The sequence below is a fragment of the Eptesicus fuscus genome, chromosome 15 (genome assembly GCF_027574615.1).
Source record: "Eptesicus fuscus isolate TK198812 chromosome 15, DD_ASM_mEF_20220401, whole genome shotgun sequence".
NCBI classification, from domain to species: domain Eukaryota; kingdom Metazoa; phylum Chordata; class Mammalia; order Chiroptera; family Vespertilionidae; genus Eptesicus; species Eptesicus fuscus.
Window position 1 is genome coordinate 61,184,995 of NC_072487.1, and position 25,337 is coordinate 61,210,331.

At 40.7% G+C, this 25,337-nt stretch overlaps 1 protein-coding gene across 3 annotated transcripts in view; it reads right to left on the minus strand.

Moving 5' to 3' along the window:
* The window catches only part of LPAR1 (lysophosphatidic acid receptor 1), a 118,950-nt gene that overhangs the window by 20,086 nt on the left and 73,527 nt on the right, over positions 1-25,337 (minus strand). The gene's annotated exons all lie outside the window — the stretch shown is intronic.

A 25,337-nucleotide genomic window follows, 5' to 3' on the forward strand; every position in this document is an offset into this window, starting at 1 on the left:
AGCACAGAGATGAATCATGTTAGAATTATTGACAAGGATTTAAACGCAGCCACCATAAAAATGCTTCAATACACAACTGTAAATTCTTTAGGACAAATGAAAAATAGAAACATCTCAGCAAAGAACTAGAAGTAATAAAAAAAATAACTAAAAGGAAGTTATAAAACTAAAGTATGCAACAACAAAAAGGAACTTACTGAGTTGAATATCAATAAGGACAGATACCAATGAACCTGAGGACAGATACATAGAATCAACTCAATCTGAACAGAGAGAACTAGACTTAAAAAAAAAAAGGAACAGAGCAGCAAAAATGCTGAGACAATAATAAAAGATCCACCATATATATATATATATAATATATATCATTGTACTCCCAGAATGAGGGAACAAAGAGAGTGAATTTTAAAAAAATATTAGAAGATGCCCTGGCTGGGTGGCTCAGTTAGTTGGAGCATCATCCTGTACACCAAACAGCTTCTGGTCAGGGCACATATGGGAGGCAACCAATTGATGTTTCCCTCTCACATTGATGTTTCTCTCTCTCACCCTTCCTCTCTCCCTAAAAATCAATTTAAAAAATATCCTCAGGTAAGGATTCAAAGAATCTAAGAAGAAATAATGGTTTAAAATTCCAAATCTGGCAAAGATACACACACACACACACACACACACACACACACACACACACACACACACACTAGAGGCCCAGTGCACGAAATTCATGCACAGGGGTGTGTGTCCCTCAGCCCAGCCTGCTCCCTCTACAATCTGGGACCCCTCGAGGGATGTCCGACTGTCCGTTTAAGCCTGATCCCAGTAGGGGATCGGCAGTCAGACACCCCTCTCACAATCCAGGACTGCTGGCTCCCAACTGTCCTCCCCTGCTGGCATGATTGCCCACAACTGCCCTCCCTTGCAGGCCTGGTTCCTCCCAACTGCCCTCCCCTGCTGTCCATCTTGTGGTGGCCATCTTGTGTCCACATGGGGGCAGCCATCTTTGACCACATGGGGGCAGCCATCTTGTGTGTTGGAGTGATGGTCAATTTGCATATTACTCTTTTATTAGATTTCATTTATATATATATATATGGTTTCAAGAAACTGCATGAATTTAAAAGAGAATGAACCCAAAGAAATACACACCAAGACATTTCTTAATTGAGTTTTGAGAACTGAAGCAAAAAGGAAAAAAAAAAAAAAGAAACTTTGACAGCATCCAGAAAGAAATGACACACTACCCATTAGAGGACATTTAAAAAACAGCAAATTTCCCATCTAAAAACCATGGAGGTACAAGGAAGTGGCACATTTTCTAAATGTTGTAAAAATAACCTGCCATTTTCAAATTATGTATTCAGCAAAACTATCCTTCAGGAATTGAAGAAAACACACACACACACACACACACACAGAAACATATCTAGATGAAGGAAAACTAAAAGAATTTGTTGTTAGCAGACCTACCTTTAATGAATGGCTAAAAGAAGTTTGTGGGGTTTTTTTTTAACAAAATGGAAATGGCAAAGGAAGGAATCCTGGATCATCAGAAAAGAAGGAAGAACAACAAAAGAAACAGAAATATGACTATATACAATAGATGATCCTCTTCATAAGTTTTATAGAACACATTGGATGATTGAAACAAACACTAAGTTACCCCCTGATAGTCAAGACAATGTCCTTTAAAAGAAGGGAAGGTAAAGGGACTGAAATAGAAGTAAAACTTTCACACTTCAAAGTGGTAAAATGATGATGTCAACAGAGGATAAGCCACATACATATGTAATATTGTAATACCTAGAGTAACCAATAAGAAAACAATACAAAGAGATACACTGAAAAACACTGTAAATAAATCAAGATAAAATCCTAAAAGCCCCAAATATCTATTGGAGATTCTGCATATTAGGTGGCTAAATGCATATAAATGCATAAAGTCATTTAGGAAAAAGTCATAGACTGAGAACTACCTCACTCTGGAATGGATCTAGACTAGAGCATGATCTGACTTTAACTGGGAATATCAATCACCACCTTACTAGGCCCGTTTTCACATCAAATAGAAGTGGCTGTAAGAGAACCTGGGCCATTTCCAGTGCTAAAATTTAATTATTCCATAAATTATTATAGCTCTCCATTCTTCTTATCCATCCTGTGTTATTCCTTATGATTCAAATGTCTCTAAAAGTACTCTGAAAATTATTCAAAAAATATTTGAGATTTCCTACTCATATCAATTTAAATTGTTCTAAATTTTGATGCTGAAAAAAAATCTTAGCCTTAAAACATACATACACACACCTTTTCTGATCTCAGGAAAAAGCTAAAATGGATTCATAAGAAGATTATACTATCCTATATAATAAAAGGGTAATATGCAAATTGACCTAACAGTGGACCGACCAGAACGACCTCTGGACCAGTCACTATGAAGCGCACTGACCACTTCTTGGTCCCTTTCCCCAGCCAGCAGGCTCCGATTGCCTGATGGTGAACAGGGAACTGGGGGTGGGGGACCAAGGTCTCCGCCCCACCATTCGCCCCACACACAGAAGGCAACCCACAATGGGGGCGGGGCTGGTGAGCGGGCGGGAACAGCTGACCTCTCGGTCCCTTCTCTCAGAGGTCAGGCACCGATCCCGCCCCCCATGGTGAACCTGGGGGCGGAGCAAGCTGCAGGCAGCTGGGGAAGATGGCCCTGATCGAAGGCCAGGACTAGGGACTGTACCTGCGCATGAAATTCATGTGCTGGGCCTCTAGTAGTAGATAAAGGGTAAGCTCTTGTCCAACCCAATTAATTCAGCCTTTCATCAATCGCTCCCTGTTTATTTTTTCTTGGGAAATAACTAATCAGTGTGTTTATCTTTTCTTTTTCCCCTTAAGCATATTTTAAGAAGAGTTTCCACTTAAACTAGGAACTAAAGTACTACTAATTTTAAATATTTAAAAATATTTAGTAAGCTATTATTTTTTATTTTATTTTTATTTTTTTTGTTAATCCTCACCCAAGGATAATTTTTCCATTGATTTTTAGAGAGAGTAAAAGGGAGGGAAGGAGAGAGAGATTGAAACATCAATGTGAGAGACACAGCAATTGGCTGCCTCCCGCAAGCACCCAACCTGGGGTGGAGGTCAAACCTGCAACCCACATACATGCCCATGCTAAGGTGCATGGGCCAATGCTCTAACCACTGAGCAACACCAGCGAGGGCATAAGCTCTTTTTAAATATTTTTATTTTAATTATTGTAAAATATTTTAAGATTTTCAAAAAGATGAATTTACAATGATTTATTAACACAATAAAATATTAATAAATGTTTAGGTAGGTCTTTTTACTATTAAAGGGCCTACACTATGATAATTTACTGTTAATCATTAAAGTTTTAAAATAGGAATCGCCTATGTAAATTAATCACAAAGACTCTTTGAAAGAAACCCAAATGGAAATATAAAGTAGAATAATAACCTAAGAGGCTAAACATATTTTTAGTAATTGCATTGAATAGAACATCCTAGTCTTTCAGAGAAAGATTCATTGGGTGGCAGGGTTCACTAGACACTATGAAGAAATGCCTTCTCTTCTGTGGACCAGAAACTCCCGGACATGGGCACAACTTCCCAGAAAGCCTTGTAAATTCAGACGCAGCTCCTCGGGAAGTTGAGAGACCGACTGTGCTGGGAAGAACCTCGTTGAAGAAAACGGCAGGCGTGCCCAGTGTCCTTTCAGGAGAGTTGGTGTGTCCCGCGCACAGGAAAAGTTCAATGGGACTTCCAGTTTGCATTGCAGGAGGAACAAGAGAACTACAGACCAGACACCGAGAGCGGTGAAGATTTGTACGGTCCTGACCCCTTGGTGTACCTTCCCCCTATTTCTACTACCTTCTGTTTCTCAGTTTATGATAATGGAATGAACACCTAAAAGGGCTGGTCCTTGCACAACGGACAGTGGGAAAGCAGGAAGGCTGGGGAGACGCTGTCTCTGTGTAAAGAAAACCTCAGAGGCAGAAAACCCGGAGCGAGAGAGGAAGTGGACAGACAGATGGAAAGCAATCTGGGTCATTGAGGACAGTGGAAGGGAGAGAGGAGAGCACGAAAGCAATGCGGAAACAAAACAGTTAAATCACAGCCTCTGAATACTTAATGAGAGAAAACGGAAAGACAAACTCAGCTTCTTCCCACACACGTCCTACTTTTGACCACCCATCAGCGAGGCCTCCTCTCGGACCCCTCTCCCTCATGAAGGTGACGAGAGCCTCATGAACCTTGGGCTTGGAGACACGGACACTGCCAAGAACCTCCCTCCCTCAGAGGCAATCCTGACTTCTTTATAGGCGCAAAGGTCTGATCCCAGACATGGAGGCAGAATAGAAGACTTTGAAAAAGAAAAACTCTTGTATTTTAATGACAGTTTACCAAAAAAGGAGAATTAATAGAGGTCACGGACCTTTTTCTGACTGCAAGTTCTCACTTAACTGTTTTTACTTCTAACAGCAAAGAAAGAAGAGGAAAGATTAAATGAGCTTCTTCTTTCACAATAAAGCCCATTTTCAGGCATCCCACATTCAGAGAGTGCTGACATTTTTTAATGGAGCTAATATTTGAATATCAGGCTTTTATCAACTATAGAAACTGTCAGAGTCTACATGTGAGCCAAATTTAGGTAGTATATTAAAGTATGGGCTGTCTTGTCTCCTGCTGAAAACAACGTCTCAACATCACAGTTTTTTCATTACTCAGAAACTGTGTCCCAAGAAAAGGGCTACGAGATTCTCATCTAAGTGTCAGTGGGACACTCTGTCCGACCTTCTTCACTGGCGAGATGAGAAAGGCCTGCTAATCTTGCCTCTCTTGGGATGGCCCCATTAGTAAAAGGGCTGGCCTCAAGTAGATTGAGCAACTGGTCAAACCTGGGAGAGCCACTCCATCCAGCTCAGGAAGGTCTGGCCCAGGAATACGGCAAGGAGGGCAAGAGGCACTGAACAAGGATCCCTGGCAGACACTCTGCATTTCCTCTTCAACACAATGTGTGAAGTAGGATCGGTTGTCCTATTTCCCAGATGAGGTAACTGAAGTTGAATTCAGTTGATTTGTCAAGCTATCATTCAAATTGAGGTCTATGTTCAAATCCAATGTTCATCTGGCATATAACAGGTGCTATCTTTCTATCTGTCTTTATGGAAACAAAGTCTTAAGTTATCTGACTCAAATGCATTTTTCCACCAGACCATGCCCCATGGAAAATACAGATTTTTAGAGCAGCCACTATTACATTAAGTACAGGTTTACAAAGGTAGTATTTACCACTATGACAAGTCTATCCTAGAACCAAAATAGAAAAGTTCATCCTCCTAAGAGACATGAAAATCAGCACCAATTTGTTATTACACACACACACACACACACACACACTTGATTCTAAAAGTCTCTAAGTTCAAGTTTTGCAAAAGTAGTGAGAAATGTGTTTTAAATATTTTAAGTAAGTATGTCTATATTTAGCTTTGGATACTATAAAACCATGTAATAACCAGACTAGACCTCCAGATAAGCACATGATAGGCCCAAGGAACCATGGCCCATTTGGGATGGAGTAAAGTACGTGAAGGGGAATTATGGGAACTAAGTCTGAAGAACAGGCTGCAATATGAGGTTAGAAGGATGAGCCTATCAGACTTACGCAGTGGGGATCCATTTGAATTTTTAATTACAAAGACCAAAGTGACTAGTTTGCAGAACACAGAGGCAGGGTAAGATGCTGACAGTACAGGGAATGGCTAAGAAGTTCCATTCGGTACCTGCTACATTCCTCCGCAGGGGGCTGGTTGTTATTACATTGCATTAAGGAAATGTGTCCAAGCTTCAGGTATCCTCGCCCTTTATCTTTGGCAGGGGATGAGGGGCAAAAAGGAGAAGTTCCCCACTGCTTTCCCCCCTCGGTTCCTGCCCACAAAGGATGCCATCACTCTTCCCCGGGAAAGCCAGCTCCATAACCAGGAACTTACAAACTCCCAGCCCGTGCTCAATTCTAATCATACTTCCCTTTGTCTTCTTAATGCAGCTCGCTCCCTAACTTTCAAACAGTTTTATCATTGAGTACACAAATGTCTTTAATGTGTTTCTACCAAACATCTAGAACAATCTTGGTTGAGAAAATAACTCATGGTTTCTTTCTTCCCAGATTGGCAGTCTTATCAAGGGAGGCAGAATGCTCCTACTTAAAAGGAGGATGCCTAATCGAGTATTCTGACAGAAGACTCTCTCCCTCTGCCCACTTCCTTTCCTCATTAAAGGCTCAAAAACAAGATTGCTTTATTTTGTGTGCTGAGATGCTGCTTCTGTGTTTCACTTTTCTCCTTAAAGATGAATGTTTTACCTCTTCCAACTAAGTTAAATGCTAACCCCATCCTTGAAAATAGGTCTAACCACCTGGATTGTACAGGAACATGATCTCACAGGTTAAAAATAAAAGTCTGAATTCAATGACTGGAATGATAAGGGCCTCTTTGTACACATCACATTGATGTGTAGCATATGGGTCATATGTTTAAGACACAGACATTGTCCTCAGGATACTTTAAATTGTTTCTAAGCTCTGTATAACTGTACTCCTAAACTGCTGTGTTTAGGATTTCATAGTTTTTCTTTACCTTTCATTTAAAAAAATTAATGTTTATTGCTATTTTATGATCATGAGAGTAAAAAGTAAATAATGTAGAAATTTTGAAAAATAAAATATACAAAATGGATCTTTAAAACCATGTTTGAAATCAAACCTGTGAACATCTTATACATACATGCACACATATACATACTACCACACACATATATATCTTTGTACACATTTTTCCCTCACAATAAATTCCTAGAAGTAAAAAGACATAAAAGGATATAAACAGTTTAAAGTCTTTAGATGTATATTTTAACTTATTTTTCTATACTTACTATCATCAATTATGAAACAGTAACTGACTTCCCTAAGAAGAGAAATGGAATAAGTTTGCCTTCTTTTGTATCTCCCTGCTTACTCCTGAGTATCTTTCAATATAATAATTTAATAAATTATCAAATTATCAATTTTTAAACCATGGTAACAATATGAATGACCAAAATAAACAGGTAAGTATAGAATGATATCACCCTATGGCAACGTATTTGGCAGATTTAAAATGTTAAGGATAAAGGAAGCAGTATCAAGTATGCATCAATATAATATGGCTGTATATATTTTTATACTTGTACACACACCATAGCCAGCTTCTATTGAGCCTTTGCCACATGCCTTGCACTCATCAGATATGCTTTCTCATGTAGTTCTTGCAATAACCTTATGAGGTAGACACTCCTGCTATCTCTATTTTACAAATGAGGAAACTGAGGTTCAGAGAGCTCAAGAAGCTTTTCTGGGCAATACAACTAATAAATGGTGGGGCTGAGTTCCAAATCCAGATACATCCGAATGCCTCCAGAAGCCTCCGTGCTGAGCCGCAAGGCGACAGTGCCATGGAAAACCATGCACTGGGTGGAAACATGTCAAAATGATGGTGGTCAAATGCATGGCAACTTTGGAATTCTTTTTTTTAATATATATTTTATTGATTTTTTACAGAGAGGAAGCGAGAGGGAGAGTTAGAAACATCAATGAGAGAGAAATATCAATCAGTTGCTTCCTGCACACCCCCTACTGGGGATGTGCCCGCAACCAAGGTACATGCCCTTGACCGGAATTGAACCTGGGACCCTTCAGTCCACAGGCCGATGCTCTATCCACTGAGCTAAACCGGTTAGGGCTGGAATTCTTATTGAAATGTTTCTGGACATTACAGAACATTGACATCAGGTGTGATTTACTTTGATAATCAAGAACAAATTAGTGAATAGTTCATAAATGTCTCGTGCAGCCTTTGTGACCCGGAGCCAGGAGGCCTAGTCCCTTGCCCATGGGACAACCATTATTATCACGAGGATCCTTCGTGTGGCCATGGGAGCCCCTTTCTTCCCTTGCACATGAGGTGGAGCAGTCTCCTCATGACATAGAGGTCTTTTGAAGTTCCTCGGGTTTTCTCTAAAGAATGTTAATTACGTATGCCCCACCTTCCACCCCACCAGAAAAAAGCACCCCAAAAAACTCCATGGACTTCAAACATTCTATACTTAACTAGAAGTTTTAAAATAACAGTGTCCAGATGTGATCAGGAAATATATCTGGGGGGAAAAAAACTTTGAAAGAAGAACTACAAAATACTATGCATGGCAAACTGCATAATTCATTCTTCTACATAAGCGGAAATAAAGATTCTTAAAGGCTGCTGGGAGAAGATACAGCAGAATTCCTAGTGCTGTGTATGTGCATTGTTAATACTATGACACCTTTATAGTTGGAAGATAAAATAACTTCTTTCTAAAACATAATCCAAGATATGGATAATAAAATGTTTAAATTTCTTAAACTTTGGGGGGGGGGGGTTGAAGGGGAGGGCCATAAGCTTGAAAAAGACCAAGAAATACTATGCTAAACGTCATTCTAGATGGAGTCGGTCAGTATATTAGATAGTCAAGCCCCACAGAAATGCTTTCACTGAGCTGCACTTGGCCGCAGGCCACCAGCCTCCCTGGAGAAGTGTTATCAGCAGTGACCTAGGGGACACGGCCATGCATGAGTCCAATGCTGGGAGTTGTTCCGTACATCACACCATGTGGCCATCACAGGTGAAGAAAGGTCTCTTTGGACTCTGTACTCAGAGGAGCTATTCCTCCTGATCCTGCCTTATGGCCAAAATTCATGAACCTAATTGTGGTTACCTCTGCCTTAACTGCTATCAAGCATACCTTTCTGTGACTCCATGTCATTTTCTTACATTTATTTTCCCCTTTCCCTCCTTGTCTTGCTTATTTTGAATTCAACTTTGTCCTCTGAACTGTGTGCATCTTTTTAAGCTGCCTTAAATCTCCGCCCCCCCCCCTTTTTTTTTTACACAACATTGAGTATAAATAAACACAGGCACATACTCTGCACATGCCTGTAAAACGATTTCAGTAATATTGCTACTTGGACATAAAAATACCCAACAAGAATGGAACCAGCACGTCTCTTACAGACCAACAACGAGAAAATACATTTTCATTCCTATTTTAACAGCGAAATCCAAACAGTCTGTCACCCACAGGCCATTCAGCAGACACCCAGATTACAACCTGATCCCAGCTTAAAAGTTGCTGGTTATCTGCAGGGTCACCATTACATCACGATTATGTTTTCGTGCCACTGTGCTCAGGAAGTAAGCAGTCGGGGGTATAGACTTCTGGCTGTCCTCACCAAAGGGATTGTCAGGTTCGAGATGTGAGTGTTTAAAAGCAAGCAGAGTGGGTGGAGAAGGTGCAAGTAAAGGGATAAGTCAAGAGACAGGAGAATCAGAAAAGACAAATGAACAAGAACAGAACCAGAAATAAGGAGGCATCGATCGGACTATCGGGCCTCAGAGGGAGGATAGGGGAGGGTGGGGGGAGGGGGGAGAGATCAACCAAAGGACTTGTGTGCATGCATATGAGCCTAACCAATGGTTAAGTTCAACAGGGGGTTGGGGCATCTGTGGGGAGGGGTGTGGGATGGGAATGGGGGGATGAGGACAAATATGTGACACCTTAATCAATAAAGAAATAAAGAAGGGGGAAAAAAAAGACTAATGTCTCAGTAGCCAAAGGAAGAGAAAAACTCAAGAAGGAAGTGTTACGTGATTCGTTCTTTAAGAAAGACAAATATTTCTGGGGCAAATTATTTAAAAACAATAAATGTAGATTTAAATACATAATATTCCATCCTTTAGTCTTTCATCTAATAACATTTATTTCTTTTTAAAAAGTGCTTTTCAAAAGCTATCTTTTTTCCAACTGTACTCAAAACACACGTGACCCCCAATGAATCACACCCTTATGTGTGGGAAGAACCTGTAACTTGCTTCAAACAAATAGAATATGGCAATGGTTATAGAATATCATTCTATTGATTAGGTTCTGTTAGATGGCAAAAGTGAAGGAATTTTGCAGATGTAATTAAATTGACTTTAAATTGATCAAAAATATTATCCTTGGTCTGTTGGACCTAATCAAGGAAGTTCTTTTAAACAGATTCTAGAGGCCAGAGACTGGAAGGCACAGATACCAGATTCATCCTCCTTCTCTCCCTCTCTCTTCTCTTCTTTCTCTCTCTTCTCTCTCTCTCTCTCTTCTCTCTCTTCTCGTCTCTCTTTCTCTCTCTCTCTTTCTGACTTTGAAGAATCAAGATGCCATGAATTCCAACATCACAAGGAAATAAATTATGCCAACTACCAGAAAGATCTTGGAAGCAGATTCTTCCACAGTCTAAGCTTCAGATGAGAATGCAGCCCAGTCAACACAATGGTTTCAGCTGGTTGAGGCCCTGAACAGAGAACCCTTGCAAGGATGGGGAACGTCCAGCCCTCGGGCCATATAAGGTCCTCGAAATCATCTGGTCTGGCCCTTCCAAGGCATTAGGGGTGAGTTCATTAAATGTTTGACCAAATATAGCAGGCTCATTTTTAAGTTGATAATTCTGTGTGGCCCGAGAATGATGTTATGAATGTCCAATGGCCCTTGGCAGAAAGAAAGTTCCTCACTCCTGCAACAGGTGCGAGGAATTCTGACCTACTAAAACTGTGTGCTAGTCAATGAATTTTGGCCACTGAGTTTGTGGTAATCTGCTATGCAGCATAGAAAACTAACACAGGGAGTCAACTTGCATGGGAATTGCCTTATAATATTAACTAAACAGAAAAAAAAATGGAATGGAAACCTCAGACTCTTTTCTTTTTCAGGAGTTTCTATCATTTACTTTGTTTGGTAGCCTTCATGTTTATTTTCACATCCCTTTACTGAGGTATGACTGACACCAGACACTTTTCTTAATAGCTTACATCGTACTTAGCAAGTTCTCCCACATTAAATGTTTCAGATTCTTAAACTAACACTGTTGCCACCATATCCATGATGCTTGGCTGGAGGACCATCACACAGTGTCCTTGCGAGGATTCAGTGCTCGCTACCCAAAGAAACCTGCCTCCAGGAGGCGAGAAACTTAGCCTGGCCAGCCTATGACTGCCACGATTTTCTAGTCAGCCGACAGAGACACAAGCTACTACAGTGACTCAGCACACACAAGTCAATGCCTTCAACCCCAAAGTTACAAGACCATTTGTTCTCCCCCCACTTTCCATTTGGGCAAGAAAACCACCAAAAAGCATGGGACAGCAAACTTCCTACAGACCTGCAAGAAGGAGCCAAGGTTTCATTTCCATTCTAACACTGAGGTCAAAACATAGTCTAAGGCCAGGCTATTCTGCTGCGACTTGGTTCCATAATAGCATGTGCTCTGTGCTGTGTTGAAAATTATACCCTGATGATGTATTTCCATGCCTCTGTGCCCAGAAAGCGGTTAGGCAGTAAAGGCTCTAGCACGGGTGAAAGGGTTAGGCATGTGAACATTGGGGGAAAGGAGCAGAGGGGGGAGAGAGAGTTTGTCTCTCTTTTTACTGAATTATCAAATTTTTCTGTCATTCAGAAATTGAGCTTTAAAATTCTTGTATTACAGTCCTAGCTGGTTTGGGTCAGTGGATAGAGCATCGGCCTGTGGACTGAAGGATCCTGGGTTCAATTCCAGTCAGGGACATGTGCCTGGGTTGCGGGCTCGGTCCCTGGTGGGGGGCATGCAGGAGGCAGCCGATCGATGATTCTCTCTCATCATTGATGATTCTATCTCTCTCTCCCTCTCCCTTCCCCCCTGAATGTATATATATATATATTGATTTCAGAGAGGAAGGGAGAGGGAAAGAGAGAAACATCAATGAAGAGAGAGAATCCTTGATCGGTTGCCTCCTACACGCCCCACACTGGGGATTGAGCCCGCAACAGGGGCATATGCCCTGACCAGAAATCGAACCATGACCTCCCAGTTCACAGGTTGACTCTCAACTCCTGAGCCACACCGGCCAAGATCAATTATATATTTTTTAATATGCAGTTCAAAGGTTGCTACGCATTTTCTCTTTTGAAATTATTTCTAACAAAGCATTGGCAATTTTTTTTCAAAGTGTTGTGATTCTTATACACTAGTTAAAACTACTATAACACTTAAGTGTATTGTACTAGACACAGCCGAAATAGCCAATGTTCATTGTTCACAAAAATCAAAGAGAATAACAATCATCTTTCCTTTCGTTTTCCTTTCCTTTCTCTTTCATTTTTAACTTTTGAAATGTTAAAGGCGGCAGCAGAGCAAGTGAGGAGCAAAGAGAATACCAATTATCATACTTTTTCCTTTCTATTTTCCTTTATACCTTTCTCTTTCATTTTAACTTTTAAAATATTAAAAAGTAGCAATGTAGCAAGTAAGGAGCACTAACACTGAAATTACAAATGCTGGAGTGGGGTATGGGCTCAAATATTGAATTATCAGTTTTGCCATCTCTAAAATGGGGAGAAGTATCTACACTGTCATATTTACACAATATATATTCCTGTCATGAAAATTTTAAGAGATTATATGTCTATGAAGATACCTTAGTATATATAAACCAAATGTTATATGAATGCTAGGTACCTTTTCACTTTAATATTGATGTTTTCTCTCATAAACTGGCAAAGACAGATACTAAATTCTAAAAATTAATGGTTTGTTACTTTATTCCTAGCATCAATTGAAATATTTGAAAGTAAATTGCATAGTTGCTTTCAAATTAAATGGGGGGAAAAAAGTGTAAGTGCTTTTGTAACATTTATTAATGTCAGGCATTATGCTAAGGGGCACCATGTTTTATTTTATTTCATTTTATTTTCTCATTTGATTCTCACACAAAATAAGACCTATTATTATCTCTATTTTGCAGATGAGGAATCTGAAGTTTCAGGAAATTAAGCAATAAGTGGTAAACCCAGGTCATCAAAGCAAGTAGTCGAGTTCAGAACCCACAATTAGCCACTCGCCTGCTTCAGATTATTTTCTGGGTTGACATGCCAAGAACAGCGGCCATGAGATGTGGCCTGGGCAGGTCTTTGTTGCTATAAGGCAAAGAGCGCCCCCAATGAGTGGGGAGGTCCAGTGTGGAGGGCATGCCCACCCACGCCACAGGGAGACGGCCACAGATCAACACCTACAGATAAACCACATCACTGGCATATCATTTAGGCCGCCTACAATGGCAATGATGCTCCCTGGAGTCATGAACTGGAGACTGACAGCACAGTCACCGACCTATGGCTGGCCACCAAAGCATACAGGGCCTCCAGGGTTCCATCTAGGTCTGCAAAGGAGGGCCAGGAGCAGAAACAGACTCTGCTGTTGCTGGATGGAGACCAGGCAGAGAATGGCCCCGGGCAAAGGGGAAGGAAACTAGATAGCTAGAACCAAGAAATAAATAAAAGCAGGAACTAGGAAACAAGAGAGTCAACGAGCCAGAAGAAAGCAAAATAAAACTGAAGTAAAGCCAGAAACCAGAAATACAGTAGGGCCCTGGTCCCCACACTAGACCCTGAGGAACCTTAGGGTTCCACAGTGAATGTAAAGGAACACTGCTGAATTCTACATTTGAGAAAACAGTCACACCCAACATCTGTCAGATGCCACGTGAACTACTAGCCTGAAGTAGTTCACAGTTTCAACATTAGATGGCATTACATTCCTGTTGATGACGTCACGTCTTTGCAACATGTCTTTAGTGATAAAAATCGAGTATTGTGTAAAACTCAGTGTGGAACAGGATACGAAGACAGCAGTGTCCTGTCCGAGACCAAGTTTCGAGAAGTTGTGCAGTGCTCTTCATAACTGCTGTTAAGAAATAGCTAAAAATATTTCTTCCAATTTATGTGTTTTTGTTTTATGAAACGGCTCCTGATTTATTAGGACCTATGCACTTATTAAATTGATTTAACCTCTTAATAAATGAAACCGTTAGGTATTTCTTTTGGCCTAAAGGTACTGGAAAAAGTGACTGAGACAATAAGGCTCACTGAGAAATTATGGGGACCTTGGCATTAGGGATTGGAGTTGTTTGGGGAAGACAGAAAAGCGGGGGATCTCAGAAGTGAGCGTTGTGTATCCGTTTTCAGAATCCTTTGACATGGAAACACCATCCAGTCCAGGAGAAACCTGCCTCACTGAGTTTGGGAGGCCAGGTGGGCCCTCTTCTTCCGGCCCGCCCCTTCTGCTCACAATATAATGAAAGTCTAGAACGAAGAAGATGAATCCAGCGACTTTAGTTCTCAACATAGCAATACGATCTTTCGATGAAAACACCACGTCATGTATTTTGTAATAGTGTCTACCACGTTCTGACAAGCCTGGTATCTTATCTTACTTAATCTTTTGAGGTCTTGCTGTTTCTGCCCTGCCTCTCATCGTGCAGACCAGGAAATAGAAGCTTGAAGCGACTGAAAACATTGTCCACGCTGGCTCTGCAGGCATGCAGTAGGGCGGGGATTAGAATCCAGGCGCTTGGCACCTCAGAGGGAACACTTGGTCTCCCCGTCCCCCCTACCTCCCCGCTATAGTGTTCAGCTGCTAGGCCTTTAGGTTTTTAAATAAATTAATATACATCAGACCTTTACATGAAATGAAGAACTTCAAGTTAGTATATACTGTATATTTAAATGGGACTAAATGCATTTCTATTTTTGTGTATTCTTAGTCTCTAAATCCTGGAAAAGTTTCTACCTCTTTTCTAGGTTTGCCAATGTCTATCCTCATGAGTAAATATAATGTTAATGGTTACAACATGCACTTTTAAGAAAAAAAAAAAGAAGCCATCAAATATTGACATGAATGTAACTAAATATTCTCATTCCCTTGTGGTAGGAGTATAAATTGGTACAAACTCTCTGGAGAACATTAGACTATAAGTAATCAAGATTCATAAAGTCTCAGTGAGGAAAGTAAAGATTCATATTAGATAATATTTATCGGAGTGTTATTTGTAACAGCAGAGACAGACAGACAGACAGACAGAGAACATAAGAACCTCAGTGCCCGGTGATTACTGGTATATCATATTCCATCATTTGGATGTGCTGTGTTCTTTTTCTCCCTAACCTCACCTTCCTTTACCTTTCTCTCCTCATCCTCTCCCTTGCAAAGCAGGTGTGCAAAGACACAGGTGTGGGGCCATCTTAGGTCCTCACCCACGTTTAAGTGGTACCAATAATGTGTCCGTTTTGAAAAAGGTAAAAAAATAGACATTCGAAATGAGCAAGAACAAGTTGAATGCCATGAAGGTTGAACCAAAGCCAGAGACTCATCGCTGTCATTCTCAAGGTGTGTGTGACGGAAGTTAGACGACTAGACAGATGCCAGCACACAGGTTCTGCTTCAGCAGCTGGGCTGGGGCCCGGGAATCAGCTTGTGTAACGAGCATCTCAGGGGATTCAGCTGCGGGTGGCCCTTGGGCCGCACTCGGAGAAACACTGAAGCAGCGAAGCCCTTTATGGCACTGATGAGCAAACGGTTGTAGAGGTTAAGTACATTGCCCAAAGTCATTCCAACCAGTAGGCAGCAAATCAGGAATTAGAACATAGCTGATGCCTTTGCAACCACAATCGGTCACACTTCTTGCTTAGCATTCCAACCCTTTTTTTAATTACTACTTTATAAGCTGCAGCTACAAAAACAGTCATAGCTTATATTTATGTGACACTTCCTGTAAAAATAGCTCTCACAATCATTATCATTTATGATCTTCCCACAAATTACATTACAGCATCTATATTTGGCAGTTGATAAAACTAAAATTCAGAGATTAAGATTCTTGCATAAAATTTTATATCAGCCCTGGCCAGTGTGGCTCAGTTGGTTGAATGTCGCCCCATGCACCCAAAGGTCACTGGTTCGATTCCTGGTCAGGGCACATACCCAGGTTGTGGGTTTGATTCCCAGTAGGGGTGAAACGGGAGGCAATTAATTGATGGTTCTCTCATACATGGATGTTTCTCTCTCTAAAATCAATTAAAATATATTTTAAAAAATATTTTATATCATATATATTTGGGGCAAAGTAGTAGAACTAATGTGTCTTTTTTAAAATATATTTTATTGATTTTTTTACAGAGAGGAAGGGAGAGGGAGAGAGTTAGAAACATCGATCAGCTGCCTCCTGCACACTCCCCACTGGGGATGTGCCCGCAACCAAGGTACATGCCCTTGACCAGAATCTAACCTGGGACCCTTGAGTTCGCAGGCCGATGCTCTATCCACTGAGCCAAACCGGTGCAGCGGTTCTCAACCTTTCTAATGCCGCGACCCTTTAATACAGTTCCTCATGTTGTGGTGACCCCCAACCATAAAATTATTTTCGTTGCTATTTCATAACTGTAATTTTGCTACTGTTATGAATCGTAATGTAAATATCTGTGTTTTTCGATGGTCTTAGGCGACCCTGCTAGCAGTTCTCAACCTGTCGCGACCCACAGTTTGAGAACCGCTGCTATAGAGCCTAAGACCATCGGAAAACACAGATATTTACATTACGATTCATTAATAGTAGCAAAATTACAGTTATGAAGTAGAAACAAAAATAATTTTATGGTTGGGGGTCACCACAACATGAGGAACTGTATTAAAGGGTCGCGGCATTAGAAAGGTTGAGAACCACTGGGTTAGGGCAAGACTAGTGTGTCTTGATGTCTAGTAAGCATTCAACTGTTAACAGTATTATCCTTATTTTTCTTTTTTAGAAACTCTCATAACCATAAGTATTGACACAGGAAAAGTTAAAAATTGGTAGATAAAAGTAACTTAAAATAAAATTAATGCTCAAACTGTACATAGTAAGAGTTATTACATATTAAAAAAAAACACAAAATCAAGTATCTGCAATAAAATTTAGCTATAAAATAAGGCAAGAGGAAAAATGAAAAATCACAATGGTAAACACTTTGTTACAATTTTATATATTCAGAAAAAAGTAATGGATAAATGAAGCAGTCATTTTATAATCTTTACAAAAACATTTGAGCCTCATAAAAAATTTCGGTTAAGTTAAATATGAAAAATGTTGCAAACTAGAAATGTTTTAATTGTTATGTAGTAAATTGTTGAAAGGAATGTAGTAATTGTTATGTAGTAAATTGTTGAAAGGATGAAGGTAGATACCTTCTCAACAAAAATTGAATGTTATTCTACTTCTGACTTAAATATCTATATTCATAAAGATATTACATAATGTCTTCAAAGTCTAATCAAAACAATGAGTCAAAATAACCCATAACCAAAATAAGCTACATAGTAATAAGGCTACATACAACATTATTAAGTAAAGTTGTCATTCAATAATGGCTGAGGGGCAACACATTGAACATATAATGTAACAGCAGTAAATCATTTATTATGTAATGTATTATAGACATATCAATAAATATAAATGAATTTTCTAATTGTTTCTCATTATTTCTGTTCCTGCTTCTAATACCTTTTAAATGTATGCATGCTTTAGAGACAGATTTCTTGCCTTAAAAGTGGTAGAACCAATTCATATTGAACTAAAATATTAAGAAATTCCATTATAAAATAATATCAACCTTACTATCTTAGCAATAGCAATGTAATAATTTATACTACAGTTAAACTTACTATTCAAATTCGGTTTCTACAGCATTGTCTCCTATTCTAAATAAGTGGTTCCTACACTGGTCGTTTGTAAGTATGCTAGAGTACATGCCTTAGGAATCATATTTTTTTAACAAAAACATCTCCCTCCCTCCCCAGGACATTAGAATTTGCCAAATTAAATAGAGCTAGTGCTCTAATCTCTACAACTGCTGTTTATTTGATCATTATATATGTACTCTGTAGGCTGTCCAAATACAACCTCTCCTGAAACCCAATTCCAGCTCCTCGATTTATAGCTCAGCTTTTTCCCTTTGGGCTGGAGCAATATACCAAGCAGTATTCCCGGACACCACGTGCTCAGTGAGGTTAGGAAAGCAAATCTCTCCAGCAGAACATGGCGAATCACTTGCTGGCTACAGCAAACGCTTGTCAGCTTTCCAGTTCATCAGTCTCCTGTGCAGGGCCTGGAAGCCGGGGCTCCTCAGGACTATCTCCTCTCTCCCCAAAGAAAGGAAAAAAACTCGAGCAAATGAACTCAGACCTGCCACACGAAGGGACGCTTTTTCAAGTGCAGAAATACCTGTTTAGAATGAACTCATGGAAAACCCGACTTAAAATGCAGCGTTCTTTGTGTCAACAAAAGTCAACCAGGGCAGGATAAATAGGTGAAGCCATGAATTTCCAGTCTCCCGATGCCAGATTAAATCCCACTTCTTCAAAAAGACCCTGTTACTGCTGTGTCACCCTCCTAGAATGTCCTATTTGCTTTGGATCATTACAACAACCCCTCTATTGGTGGACGAGTCCTGCCAGGGTTTAAGTAAAGCCATGACCACACTCAGTCTAGACACTATCATCTTCACTAAAACACATGAATAGAAAGTAGCTTCTCAGAGGCACAGGCTGTAGTTAGACCTCAAAAAAAAAAAAAAAAAAGTCGCAGGCAGAAACACAAGGAAAAATCCTTGTTTATATGGAAAAACAGATTTCATTAAAATGTTTTCAAAGAGCACAACAAAGAATATGTATAAGGAGGTAATCCCGTTTTGAACCAGAGGTATACAACATTACCTATTCATACGCACACGTAATTTCTGAGAAACAAATGTAAGATTCTATAAACTAGAACTGTCCCTTTATTTTTCTCCAGACAACTCGAAACAAAAAATCAGAAGCATTAAATAGGTGAAACTCCTTATGTACTTAAATGGATCCCCAGGATATTATGAAAACCTGTAAGACAAATCTACTTATAGAGATGATTGTCATCTGAAATGCTTTATTGACGTTAAATGCCAGGTGTGCTGGTGTTGCCAGATAAAATACATGATGCCCAGTTAAATGTGATTTTATGATAATAAATGAATAGTTTTGTTAGTATATTTATGTCCCATGTAATGATTTTTATTTGCTAAATTTGGCAATTTGTATGTGTGTGTGTGTGTGTGCTTATAGTAAGTGCAGGGGGTCAACATTTCCTGGCAACGACCTCTCCGTGATATACAATGTCTCTATAGAACCTTTCTTACTTTCCATGGGTGTTAATTTGCACGTGTAGAAATTCATCGCTTTCATTATAGGTCGGTAACCATTCAAATTCATTTACTTTATAACCAATTTGATTATGGGAATCTGCTAACTATGGTCAATTCAAAAAAATGAATGTATTATACCAGTGTAAAATGCAGTCAAAAATATTATAAATACAATATTACCTTAAAATTATACAAGCCTCCCCTCCCACTCCCAGCAATCTACAAGAAATACACAAGCCTAACAGGAGCTACTATCATATCTAAGTGACATGTTAATTGCAATATAAGGAAGTAATTGAATACTGAATGCAATTCAGAGTGCAAAGGGTATCTAATAGAAATCATTTATTGCCCTGGGTTTACATGGCAAACTCCTACACATCATTTAAGACAACACCTTCAGAAGGAAGTCCTTGCTGGCATTGCCAAACCAGAAGACAGCACTCCCATAGCACCTTGCATGTCTTACCATATTATATTGTATTGTATTGTATTGTATTTATTTATTTATTAATTTATTTATTTAAATTATCTATCACGATCTACTAAAATGAGAACTCCTTCAGAACAAGGTCCATGTGTTCACCGACCTTTGCATCCCTACGCCTTAACAGAGGGTCTGGTAGACATCCAATACCTGTTTGTTGACAAAATAACTACTATTAATAAGCTCACACTGGAACTTAGCCTCAAAAAATGTCCTCGACAAGCAAGATGTGGAACTGCCTTACGACTACCTTTTAACAAAGATTTGTTTGAATGAGACTCATTGTTAAATCACATTGAATATCAGGCTACACAAGTATATTTCTATTGTTAGTAGGGAACTTGTAAAACTCCATCCAGAATAAAAGGTGTATGTCACTTATTCAGTCAAAAAACATCTCGAGTATGCTAAGGACGGGGCCTTATTGTAGGTGCTGGGAAGTAAGATAAAGCCCAGTGACCGTGCAATGTCCATAACGATGCTCCAAAGAGATTCACGAGGTAGCAGTGAGAAAGTAGAAGGAGTTAAACGTCCTTGTCCTCGTAGGTGAGCAGTGATGAAGCCCAGGATAAAGGAATCGCTAGTGGTCACACTGTAAGTTGGGACCAGCTGAACAACAGCAATAAAGACTCATGACCCATCCACTTGCCATTTCTTCCACTTATGACAGAAATGGTCCTTCACTGAGGATCAGAAGGAAACAGAATGATGCCCTAGATACTGACTGGGCTGCTAGCTGTGTCCTAAGCCTTGCATGTCCATGTGAAGGAGTGATGACCCTTTCAATTAGATACTGACAAAGTGGCCTGTTGCATTTTAATGGTCAACACCATTTAATCATCTCCAGGGAATTACCAGACCAAAAATGCCATTCCCTGTGGTGCTACTAGAAATTTCCATACACAGGGCTGAGGCTCGACAAATAAGATGCCGGCAACTCTGCAGTACTGATGTATCTTCGGAAAAGCAAAGGTCACTCAGATAAAATTTACAGCCTGTTATTAGAGACAACAGCTGCTAAAACACACTTTATCCCATGTCACAGAAATGAAGCACCATCTCAACCACCAAATTCACTATTTGCCTACGTGGGCAGGTGGGTGCGTGTGGGCGCGTCAGAAAGAGAAAGAAAGAAATGAGTGGGGGAGGGAATGTGGGTGTGTCAGAAAGAGAAAGAAAGAAGGGGAGGAAACGGAAAAGGAGTCATCATACTCGCTACCATTTAGTAAGTGTATTTTATTAGCCAGGTCCCTCCCGTGTGGTTTACATGAATCAGCTCATCTGATGCTCACAATCACCTGATGAGAAAGGTTTTTACCATCCTTATTTTATTAGTTCGGAAACTGAGACTCAGCAGAGAGATTAAGTCATTGCCTCACAGTTATGAAACTAACAAGTGAGGAGTCAGAATTCAAATCCCAAGTCCTGACCTATTCTATCCCAAATCTAAGCTCTCAAGTCCTAAGCAACAGTGATTACCAGTGGTCACCACAATTCATTCAAGGAATCTGTGCACCCCTCATGACCTTGAATGATAAGGACAAATGACTGTGCAACGCAGAGTCTCAGCTAGACAAGGTCTGAATCGTTCTCATCAGACCTAAAATAAGGGAAGAGCCTCATGTGCTGGCAGCTCTGTCCACACCTCAAAAGGGACTCTGTTAGGTTAATGTGGTATTTTTTATTTGTGTTTATGCTTTAAAGTTCCTTTTGAGTAAAAATATTTGAATAAAGTGGAGCAACAAAAGGGTATAAAGAGCTGGTATTTGAAACTTGTTTTCTCTCTTGGCCGGCCCAAGCTTTGGGGTCTGGGCAGCACGATGGGGCTTCCCCAGGGTGTCTCTCCTGCCCACACCCACGGTGCCAAGCCAGCGCTGGCCAAACAATCCAAGCTCTCATGAATATTCTCTCGGGCTCTTCCTCAAAGAGGCCTTCAGTGAGAATCCACGGGGACCTGAGGGGACTCGGGGTAGCTTTGGTTCCTCTTCACATCAACAGGATGTGCAGCTGGTCACCTGTGGCCAGGGAATAAGAGAGTCTTGTACCCACTGCCTTCCCCCAGCAACAGGACCAGCTGGGAAGCCCTCCCTTCCTGTCGCGCGGCTCCCCACTGCAGAGCAAAGCAAGAAGTTCATTTCTTTGAGACGATCCTCTGTAAATGCGCCACTCCCTTGAGTAGGGGATATATGTCTAATGCTAATTATTAAAGAAGCTGATGTGGAGAAAAGTCACCGTCCCTTGCTTTTATTCCAATTCCATGGATGTTTTCCACTAGAAAATTCTACATGGCTGATCCACAGTAGCTAGGCCCTTATCATTTTATTTATGGAGTAATACAGAGAACTCAGAATAATCTTAAAAATCAAACTGGCCAACTTCATCCTACAGATGAAAGTACAGAGAAATTAATGCATAGAGAAAGTAATTGCCCTAAATCACCCAATTAATGGCAGAGTCAGGAGTAGATCCCAGAGGCATTCTGCTTCAAAGAATATAAATGAGAACACACACACACACACACACACACACACACACACACACACACTGGGTAAAACAAACAATAAAAAAAAAGACAAATGAAAAACAAATACAACACTGTTATGAAGAAAGCTAACAGGATACTAATATATGTGGAAACCACATAATGTGCAAGTAATTCAGTTTCCCATGACTTTGTCAAAGATCCATTACAGAGATTACCAACTGGTTATAATTCCAGGGGACCCTCTCTGCAGGTGCCAGGTACGGCAATAGCCAGTGTTTATACCTAATCCCAGCTACCCCCGTCGATACATGTCCATGCTCACAGGAAGAAAGTGTGGACCGGACTGAACCAGGTGGATGCATAGGCAGTAAGAACAGTGCCCCCGGGAAGAAAGCAAACCTGGATCTCGGCTTGGGCCACCAATTAAAACCTCAGTCCTAAATTTCTCAGTCAACTTGGAAACTTCAGTCTCTTTATTTGTAAGATAAGTGAGTTACATGGTGTGCTTTTAAGTACCCTTTCAGCTCTAAAATTCGAAATCTAGATAGATCCTTGCTTTTTTTTTTTTTTTTTTTTGTAATGAAAGTTCTTCTTTACCAGCTTTACACAATGGAACAAGTCCAGTGTTGAGCTCTGCACTTAAAATGCCGAAAGAAAACCTAGAAAGAATATTAATAAACAAGCAAAGAGAAAGCAGAGCCTACAAGGAGGGTGACATACACTCTGGGTTGACCAGACCATTCTTGGTTTATGCCTGTTTTCCCAGTGCCCTAACCACTTAATGCCTGTTTTCCTTAAATAAAAGTGTCTCGGTTCGGATGATAAATTACATGGTTAATCCTATAAGGAACTGCTGTCATTTATCTTGGGGAATCAATCCTTCAGCATCTCTGATCACGTACAGGCCAAAGCCCAAACCCTTTATTGTGTTCTGAAGGCGTTACTCTCTCTCCAGTCAAAATGCAGTCGGACGTCCCTACTCTTTGCTGATCGCACCTGGCTACTTTCAGTTCCTCAAACGTAAGGACCTTTGCTCCTGCTCCTGCTTAGCTTCTCCTCCACCCCCACCCACACCATGGCAAGCTCCTCCACCATCAGGAAGACTAAGCTGAGTACTGCCTCCTGTGGGAGGTCCTCTCTTCCCTCCGCTCGGGATTCCCTACCCAGACCTCTACTAGCACTTGGGCCTGACTGTCCTGCAGCTCTTTCCTAGTCTCCTCTCCTGCACTATAAGCTCTGTAAAGAATGGGGTGTATCACTCACCTTTTTATCCCTTAGCATACAATGAGCACTCAACAACATGTCTGATGAATGAAAGAGAAGCACATAAGGATTTGCTAGCACGAAATTGGCCAAGTTATCTTTCCTCAGAGTGAACAAAAAAACAATGGACTTGAACTCATCTGGCCCATCACTAGTACCACGACCAGTAAGTCTCTTGTATGGTATGTTCCTGTGATGGACGGTCACGGTCTACAACAATCCTGCAGCTGAATTCCAGTTCTGCTACTGACAAAAGTGGTCCTGGATAAGGTACGCAGGACCCTATCTTAACTCAGTTCCTTCGGTAGGACACGGGGGAAAGACAACGGTCCTTGGTGTAAAGGTATCAACAGTGCAAGAGTAGGGCCCAGAGAATGTAGGTAATAAGGGGTGATTTAGCTCCAGTGGTGATCATCTCCAGCCAGAACAGATCAAACTAGAAAAAGAGTGTAACGAGCCCCACAGGATCATAATCCCCACCTGGATTTCTGTTGCTGTATGTCCCTCACTCTGTCCCAGGGCTCAGAGGCAAAAACCTGCACACGGTCACCATTACTGTCTCTTTCTAAATCCTGGGTTTCCTCTTCTAATTATCCCCAGTAGAAGTGTCATCACAAAGAATAGAGCAGGAAAGGCTGGGACTTACAAGTCAAGACAGACTGTGGTCAAATAAGGAAGAACTTGCCTGCCACTCTGGTTCAACTGTGTAACGAACTCAAAAGGAATTCTTGGTAAAATGTCAAGTAGGGAGACTTCGAGCCTGGGTAAGGATTACATGACCTCATGCCGGGATAATAAACCCTCGAGTTAACTATACCTGTAACCAAACACTCACTCAATCATAAGCAGTCAGTTTTGGTGCCGCCACTGCAAAGCGTGGGGAAGGGCTGATAAAAACGCGAGTCCTGAGAGTCATCATTGGAAACAAAAGGAGGAAAGGAATGCTCCTTAAAGCTTTCTTCCACCCAGGCAACAAAGCACAGGCAGCGAGGCAGTATCAACAGAAACAAATGGGGTCACAATGTTTCAATTTTAATAGCACAGCGCTGTTCAAACTTCATAACAGGACCCAGCACAGTGCGCATGATGGTTTTTATTATGGAGATACAGGCGAGCATGGGCTCTGGAACAGAGAGGGCCTGCCGTGACCTCCAGCTCCTGCGCTTACCTGGCTGTGTGACCTTGCACAAGTTGCCTAACTTCTCTGTCCCTAAGTTTTCACCTCTGAAAGAGGAAGGTAACAAATACAGAATGGTACCTACACTCCACAGGGCTGCTATTCCAAATACTAATTTCTATGGTAGACCAGGCCAGGGCAAATGATTCATGCTACCTAAGAGTCTGACAGCCCGGCCGGCATGGCTCAGTGGTTGAGCGTTGACTTCTGAACCTGGAGGTCACGGTTTGATTCCTGGTCAGGGCACATGTGTGGGGCATGCGGGAAGCAGCTAATCAATGATTCTCTCTCATCATTGATGTTTCTATCGCTCTCTCCCTCTCTGAAATGAATTTTAAAAAATAAAATAAATAAAAAATAATATGACAAATAAAAGTATTAAGATCTAGTGCTCACTCAAAAGCTGCTTACATACAACCTTATGCTTAGAAACGGATACAGGTATTGCCACCATAAACCTCAAAGGTGCCTTTATTTGATGCTGACTCCCAGGAATTCGACTTGTTGACCAACAAATCCTTTTCCTGGTCATGAGGACTGGACAACCCAGAGGTCACTTTACCATGGTGAAACGGAAACTGAAGGTTCTCTACACAATTAATCCAACTATAATCATCCCCCAAATAAATGAAAGTTAGATAAGTTTTATTTACTGAGCATCCACATGGCCAGTCGCTTTGCAAGCTGTTGTACTTGGATTGGAAGATAATGTGGAGAAAATGGACAACACATCTTTGCAATCCTTGCCTATCGTCACAAAGCTGACAATCTGGCAGGGGAGAT